The following is an 8,001-nucleotide window of genomic DNA, read 5'->3' as shown; positions in this document are numbered from 1 at the left end:
AGAACCGACAAATGTAGTCTGGGACGAACAAAAGGAAGCCTCCTTCGTAAACCTGAAAGCTGTGCTGATTAGCCGTCCGGTATTGCGAGCTCCAGACTATGACCGAGAATTCACGGTCCAGTGTGATGCCAGTGATCGAGGGCTAGGTGCTGTTCTCTGCCAGAGAGATGACGACGGTAATGAGCACCCCGTGCTCTACTTGAGCAGAAAACTGAGTTCTAGAGAGAGGGCTTATTGCGCGTCAGAGAAAGAATGCGCTTGCATTGTATGGGCCATTCAAAAATTGCAGTGCTATCTTGGAGGGGCCAAATTCACCGTAGAGACGGACCATTGTCCCCTGGCTTGGCTGCAAACTGCGACATCGAAGAACAGTCGCCTTCTTAGGTGGAGCTTGATTTTACAGCAGTACAATTTTGAAATAAGATACAAAAAGGGGAAGTTAAATGGGAATGCGGACGCGCTTAGCCGCTCTTTCTAAGCGGTCCGAGATGTTCCTCACCATGTATCCAAATTGATAATCAGGTTTTTTTTTTTTTTTTTTCGTGCGCTTGTATATGTGTGACTATGTAAAGCAGCACGTTTGGTATTTCTAGGAATACGTGGGTCCTGAACGTCTTGAGAGTGGGCTTTTCTCGAACAACAATGGCAGTTTTCTTTTGACCTGGTCTCTTCAGACGGGAGCCGAGTGCTTGCTTCGACATGTGGTTGAGTTTCAGACAGCTCGAGCAATTTGGCCTACAACAATCAAGACAACGCGACAAGCAACAGCGAGCTTCAAGCGTTCACGTGCAGGCCATTAAGTCGTCTCTTCATGCAGCAGCTGGGACTGCTGCCCTCCGAGACTCTTCTGGCGGGGGAGGAGGCTGTTACGACCAAGCATCCGCAATTGCGCGCTCTATTGTTCGCCTGTGGGCATGGATAAGTTTTGTGAATATGTGGTGATGGTCCAATGGCTCTAAGTGAGCCTGTTTCCAGGAATCCTGTTTTGTAAGCATGTTTTGCTTTGTGGACAACCTGCAAATGCCAAATTGACCCTGTCAAGAGAACGTCTGGAAAAACACAAAGAAACGTCCCCCTGAGGGAAATAGCAGGAAGTGCTTTCTTTCTTTTGTTCACCCTTCCAGTCGAGAAGTGCTATCCTCCAGTGATGAATGCCTCCTATCCAAAGGAGACGACAGAGTGACATGTCCGCTGACGTGCAGGACAAGAAAGGAGCATGACTCATACGGCCATTAAGTGATTTCCCGGGAATGCAGGAAAGATTTGCAATTGTCGAAAAGGGACCATGTTGGGAGCCCTATGCGGCGCCACGTGCACTCGGGTTTCTGAGAAGTAAAACCCCTTGTCAGAACCAGCCTGTGGTTTCTTTGCTGAAGAATAGAAATGTACCTCCTCTCCTCGCCGTTCCCAAGCTTTTCCCGCCAACAAGTGATCACGCCCAACGAATGAATGCCGGACCAGTCAGTGCTTCAGACCATCAGTGCAGTGATGTGTTCGATTGGATGCCGATACCTGAGGGGCGTGCCCTGGATTTGGTTGGTCAGCATCTTCAGAGAGGGGCTGGACATAGGGGGTTTTTAAGGACGCTGCAGAGCACGAAATGTCGCTCTGGGCCCTGGGTAAACGGCTCATCCAGTCGCTTCTCGCTATGAACTCTTAACGCTTGTCATTTTGCTGATGTACCCTTCTTCTTCATGTAAATATTCTTGTAAATACGTTTTCTCAAAGTGCCAGTAAACCTGCTTGTACATATTTTACCAACTTCGAAGATTCAGTCCTTCTTCAACCCGGAGTCTCTGCACGCTACCAAGTGAAGGCCGGGTCGCCATAGCCCCAGCGTCACGACAGCGCGTAGAGACAGACAATCCGCCAATCCGTGCTATTCAGCGAAAAATCTAGAAGTGCACACCGGCCCGACTCACAAGAAAAATGACCAAGCACTTCAAGCCCCGGCAACTTCTTCACAAAAAGAACACAGCCAGCCGATGTGCCTACAGCGTGGCTAACCACAGCAAAAAACCTAGGCGTGAAACGTTGCACCATGCTCTCGGTCTCTTCCTCACCGTCAACTTTCGTCTCCTGCACAGCTAATACATCAATATCATGCTCCGTTAAAAGTCGGTACACCTGGCCTTGTTTTCTCTTTCCTGCCAGACCTCTAACATTTAGCGTGGCGACCTTCAACGGTGATGCAGGAGCCATTTTTTAAATAAGAAGAAGAGACCGAAAGCACGGTGCTTACCTCTCGCGCCTAGCACAAGGCTAGACGCCTCCGTCGCTGCTGGCGCCGTCCTCCTCGAGCTTCTGGCCGTGCTCGAGAGGCGCCGTGTCGCCGGCCCACCTCTCGCTCGCAAGGTTTGGGCGAAGCTTCAACGTGGGCCTCCTTGTTTGAGGCGCCTTTGCTGGTGGTTCCTCGGAAGTGGGCGTTGCCTCCTTGTCGTCGCCGGTGCTGGTGTCGGCATGTGGGCGTTTCCCGGGAGTAGCGGCCGTGGTCGTCCGACCACCGCAGTTGTGCCGGTGAACCTCGCTCACTTTTTTTGCTTCTGCGTCCTTGGGAGCCGGCAGGCTCTCCGCGTCCGCTGAGGTCTCCTCGCTTGGCTGTGGCAAATTCACCGTAGCTGGCACGAGCTCTGGCTTATCGGCAAGGGGGGCGTCGCCACTCGGAGTCACCGAGGTGCCCTGCGACACGGGAACCTTGTCCAGCACGTCGGCACCCTTTGCTGCTTCCTCAGCCTCGGCGACGTCCATCAGCTCCCTGTTGTCGTCCTTCGCACCGAGCCCGGTCGCTGACGCGTAGGTGCGGACGCAGTCCTCGTCCGCGTGTCCATAGCGCCTGCACTTGGAGCACCTGGGCACCTTGCAGTCACGGCGAACGTGGCCTGCGCCGTGACACCGCAGGCACTGCATCGGCCGCCCGGGAACCACCACGAGAGCCAACTCGCCGGCGACGCGAAGCTGGTGGGGCAGGTCGTCCACCTTCATACCTGGCTTCAACTTGAGCAGCACTGTTCTCGTGGTGGATCCCTTTTCCTTCATTCCAACGACGCGCCAACGCTCCCGCGTCACCTCGGTCACGTTTCCGAACGCCACGAAAGCAGTCCGGATGTCCTCGTCTTGGACACCGTGTAGCATCCAGTGCAGGCGTAGCTTCACCTGCTGGTCTTCAGGGTCGAATATGAGGCAGCGGCGTCCCTTGACTTCCAGCTCCTTTAAGGCGGCCAGCTTCTTCGCGGCTTCCGTGCTGTTCATGGTTACCGCCCACACATGGTTGATTTGGTACGCCCCCAACGCCACGACGTCGGGGAGCGCACCGACGTTAGCGAGGGCATTCCTGAAGTCCTCGACCCTGTAGGGCCTCATACGCACGTCGCCGTGCAAAAACATCGTGTTTAACACAACACGTCCGGTGGGCAGGGTAGGCAAAACGATCTCGTATTCCTTATCTTCTTCGGCGCTAAACCTGTTTCCGCGGCCAGCAACGGCCGCTCCGACGGAGCTCATGATTCCGCGTCCGTACACTTCGGTGGCCGGAAGTAGAATGCTCAGCCACGAGTCCGATGCTTGAAAGCGGTACAAAAGCGCTTCTAGTGAATGCGGTGTTGCCTTAAAAACATGCCGTAGAACGTTATACTGCAGTGTATATCGGTAATTATGAGCATGTTACTTACAGAAGTCGCAGTTACACGAGTAGCGAAGTACGTTTCCGCTACATTTCTTCTGCGCTCTGCGCACATGCAGAGCCATCTTGCGGCAAACACAGAAGAACCCCTCCTCGCAATGTGCGGCGCTGCCCCGACACGTGGCGCGCCACTCGCCCCTGACGTTTCGCCGTGCACCCTCACAGGTTGTAGAATCAAGCGTCTTTCCTTTCTTTAGATCACTATCTTCGCTCACCCGCTTCTCCCCTTCGGGCCGCGCGGGTACCGGTGCGAGGATGCCCCAATACCCTTGCGTTTAGTAAGTTTTCTCGACGAGGTGCAATAACGCTATCGCGTTCCACTCTTGAAGGCGAAGCTTAAGCGTCCTCGAAATTTTTCTTTTCCTTCTTCCTACAGCCACAACAGCCTCCCCCTCCCCCCTTCTTTTTCTTTTTCCTCTTGTACACCAGACTTTTCTTCTTATATCTATGTCATCGCTGCCATTTTCCTTCTTGGTTCGTATTCATATCGAGTTAGAATCTCTTTATCTTCTTTCTTACGACAGGAGACAAGCCAAATGTTTTGTGAGGCGCCCTTCTTTATGTTGCGGCTTTATTGTTGTTATTTCCCTTTGACTTCGCTTGCGACTGTCGTTATTATGACATTGTTTAATTATCCCTGCACAGATCCACTTAAAATGTAAATAGAACATCCCTCCAGAAGTTTTTTTGATCTGCACCAATCAGGAAATCTCGACTCCTCCTCGGGCGTGAGCCAGAGGCCCGACACATTCGTCTAAAATGGCTCGATCGAACATTGAAATTTTATGTTCCGCGTGATATTCCGCGTCATCATGCACGCTTGTTATATAAACTGATTGATTTATAGGAAGCGAAAGGCGCGGTAACTGTCTCACTTGTTTTCTGTGGACACCTCAACCGTGCTGTAAGGGAAGGAAGGAAGGTGGGGTTGAAAGTGGAAAGAGAGAAAGAGCAGCCGTAGTCGAGGGCTACGGAGTAATTTCGACCACCTGGAGATCTTTAACGTGCGCTGACATCGCACAGCACACGGACGCCACATCATTTCGCCTCCATCGAAACGTTGTTGTTGTGGCTGTAGGAAGAAGGAAAAAAAATAAAATGCACGGGCCTGCTACTGGCTCTGTAGCTGAGCCACCTCCGCTGCCTCGTGCAGATAGAAGAGAAAATAGAGAAGAAAGAAAAGGCAGAGGGAGAGAAAGACGCGCGCCGCAACAAATGCCGCCGTCCACCACCAAACTAGTGGCGGGCGCAATGACGGCCCACAACAGACAAATATTCGGTGGCAGGCTAGCCCCCACCGCAAGCGGCGGTGACCTACCTGCCCCAGCCCCGTCAGGGGAGGCTCTCCATTGCTAAACGCAGCCGCCGAGGTCGGGTTGGAACCCGGGTACTCCGGCGCAGTAGTCGGAATACATAAACTTCGTTTAAACGTGACTTTCACGCACATGTGCTTACATTTATTTGGACAGTGGACACCCCGGAATGTTCAACTTGTGGCATCCCCGAGACTGTGGACCATATGTTATTGGTGTGCCCAGTGTATTCGTGGGAAAGAAATGTGCTAGCCGCTTCAAGGAAGCGGTTAGTCAAGAGACCTCTGTCGGAGGAACTGCTGGTGGGCGCTTGGAAGGACAAGAGGAAGGGTGTCCAGGCAGTGCGGGCTCTTTGACGTTTTTTGTGCGTCACCGGACTTGGTTCGCGCTTGTAAAGCAGGTTGCCATGCCTGTATACATACACACACATATATATATATATATATATATATATATATATATATATATATATATATATATATATATATATATATATATATATATATATATATATATATATATATATATATATATATATATATATATATATATATTGCCACCTAGCGTTTCTAGGTGGCGCATGACTGAGGAGTGAAGGAGGACGACAGTGTCGCTTGCGTGTTTGCCTCTGTGCTGCTTGCTGCCGCTGTGTCTGGGCTACCCTCCTAGCTGCTATCCTTGCTATCCTTAATCCTCGTGTACGTGACAATATATATATATATATATATATATATATATATATATATATATATATACACACCTAGTCGGAAAAAACTACAGAAAATTTTCTGATGTTACGACAGAATTTCTGTGCGGTTTTTGACGGGAAACCTGTTGTTACAACTGAACATTCTGTAGTAACATCAGAAATTTCTGTTGTTACAACAGCAAAAGTGAAACAGAGCTACAGACAACAGAAATATACTACAGAACTACAGAAAAGTGTTACAGAACTAAAGAAAAGTATGATGGGAACGACAGAACTACACGATATTATGTCGTATTTTTGACACAGTTCTGTAGTTTTTTTCGACTGGGATATATATATATATATATATATATATATATATATATATATATATATATATATATATATGATATGCCTTCTCCAACATCGTTGCCCATTACGATCTTCTTCTCCCCTCCTTGCCCAGTGCAGAGTAGCAGGTCAAATTTTAATCATTCAGGCCAACTTCTCTGCCTTTCCTTTCAATAAATCTATTCATCTATCTAGACGTTTGACTCTCTAGGATGGGTCATAAAGTTAAGAGCGTGACAGGAACAATAGTATCATATCCTTAATGCTAGAAACTGAAGCCGGACATGCACTGAAGAAGTTGAGGATGAAACAGGGCAAAGTAAGAGAATAAGGTAGATTTTTATGCTCGGATAAAATAGCAATTCTTCAGTCTTTTAACTTTTTGTTAACATTACTAGGCTGACACAAAACTACCCTAACAGCTCATGCCTTGTCCATGAATGTGGACTGGGCGTCATTGCGACTGAGGACATCAACCGTTATCATCATTAGCAGCAGCAGCGGTAGCGGCAGCTACTGTAGCTACTGCTCACTTGGATTTATAGGGATGTGTACCTACTGGATGCTCCTCTCGCTGCCTGGTTCGTAGCCGGGGACGTCGGTTCACTGCCGGGGCTGCGGTGAGCCACTGACGGTTGCAGGCACACGACAACCACCCGAGAGGGCCTCGACGGTTTCTCCAAGCACATCCGCCATGTCAGTTGCCAAGTATAGCTGCATCACAGAACCCAAGAAAGATAAGCTTTCATTCCTTTGGCTGATAAAAGATATCCGCCTGTTTTTGGAGCACCAAGCAGGAAACACCCTCTATAGCTCGTGCTTCCATTCTCAAGCGGAAGACACGGGGAAATGGATCCTTCGGCTCATCCTGCCGCCGGCCGATAGTGCACAGCATTGGCTGTCTCTTTTCTTGCTCTACGCAGGCGTTCGTGACGTGTGTGCGATAGTGGAATTTTCCATCGTGGATGCACATGAAAACGACCAGCTCAAACGAGTCAAAGTTTACCCTTTTTGTAGAAACGGACATGGCTGGGGTATAGAAAATTATTTCCCCAGTAGCTTTCTTCAGAGCGATAGGTTTTTGCAGGAAGGCAATCTTGTAATACGCTGTGTGGTAACTGTCATTCACGGCTTTGAGAGCGCGGCTGGAAGACGTGTGAATAGTGACGCCAACGTTCCCGAGTTTCGGATGCTCGAGGACCTTGGATGGCTTCTCGACAGTGGCAGCCATGCCGATGTCAAAGTGAACGTCGGTGGCGGCACATACCTAGTACACAAGGCTATCCTGGCTTCCCAGTCCCCTGTTTTTGGAGCCATGCTTAGCCACGACATGCTTGAAGCGCAGAAAAATGAGATCACTATTTCAGATGTGGACTATCATGTGTTTGGTGAATTGCTGCGCTTCATCTACACCGGATACGTGCGGAACCTCCACCTTATGGCAGCTTCGCTCCTTGCGGCAGCCGACAAGTACAGCCTGCATCAACTTCGAGATAAGTGCGAAGAAGTCCTGGTCCAACTCATGGACGTAGAGAATGTGACGTCCATGCTTATCCTCGCTGATCTGCATAGCAGGGAGGTGCTCCGACAAAGTGCCATCGACTTTATCTGCACGCATGGGACGGAAGTGATTGAGACACCTGGCTGGGGCACGCTAGTGACACAGCACACCGACCTTGTGTCAGTAGTTTTCCACGCGCTTTGGCACAGCCGCAATAATTCCAACGAACCACCAGCTAAACGCAGCAGAACCTCGACATGACGAAGCAGTGCTGAGTAGTGAGGTTGTTTTACGTGGTGCGCAGACACTTGTTCGGCCAATGTTTTTTCTTGTTCTGGGAGAGGACAGTGCAATTACTTCTTAATAGCGAAGATTTCGATCTCATCGTTAACATTTTTTATTGCACGTAAAATTGTAACGACTGCTTTTCTATCTTTTGCACAACCTAGTGCCGCTTAACAATGTGTCG

At 49.7% G+C, this 8,001-nt stretch overlaps 1 pseudogene; it reads left to right on the top strand.

Annotated features, from left to right (window-relative positions):
- The first annotated feature begins 7,220 nt into the window (after positions 1-7,220).
- On the top strand, positions 7,221-7,793 carry LOC146189754 (speckle-type POZ protein pseudogene; annotated as a pseudogene).
- Positions 7,794-8,001: the final 208 nt, after the last annotated feature.

Source organism: Amblyomma maculatum, chromosome 5, assembly GCF_055883805.1.
Source record: "Amblyomma maculatum isolate TAMU_Amacu chromosome 5, ASM5588380v1, whole genome shotgun sequence".
Taxonomy (NCBI): Eukaryota; Metazoa; Arthropoda; class Arachnida; order Ixodida; family Ixodidae; genus Amblyomma; species Amblyomma maculatum.
The sequence above is the reverse complement of the archived record's forward strand: the minus strand, read 5'-3'. Positions and strand labels throughout refer to the sequence as shown.